The following is a 621-nucleotide window of genomic DNA, read 5'->3' on the forward strand; positions in this document are numbered from 1 at the left end:
CGGAGGGCTACACGCCCTCACCTTCAGAGGGCTACACGTCCTCGCTTTCAGAGGTCTACACGTCCTCTCCTTCAAAGGGCTACACGCCCTCATCTTCAGAGGGCTGCACGCCCTCACCTTCAGAGGACTACAGGTCCTCGCCTTTAGAGAACTGCACGCCCTCGCCTTCAGAGGGTTGCACACCCTCGCCTTTAGAAGGCTACACGCCCTCACCTTCAGAGGACTGCACGCCCTCGCCTTCAGAGGGCTACACGCCCTCGCCTTCAGAGGGCTACACGCCCTTGCCTTCAGAGGACTACACGTCCTCGCCTTCAGAGGACTGCCCACCCTCGCCTTCAGAGGGCTGCACGCCCTCGCCTTCAGAGGGCTGCACGCCCTCGCCTTCAGAGGGCTACACGCCTTCGCCTTCAGAGGGCTACACGTCCTCACCTTCAGAGGATTACACGTCGTCGCCTTCAGAGGGCTAAACGTCCTCGCTTTTAGAGGGCTCAACATATGCGCCTTTAGAGAACTCAAGGTCCTCTGCCCTTAATGCTTAACCGAGACTTGTGCTCCCGGGTGAGGGGCCAGTAGTTTCCTTTTATTGATTCCTGGGCCACCCCCTGATCTCGAAGGAGGGCC

This window comes from Glycine max, chromosome 19 (assembly GCF_000004515.6).
Source record: "Glycine max cultivar Williams 82 chromosome 19, Glycine_max_v4.0, whole genome shotgun sequence".
Classification (NCBI taxonomy): Eukaryota; Viridiplantae; Streptophyta; class Magnoliopsida; order Fabales; family Fabaceae; genus Glycine; species Glycine max.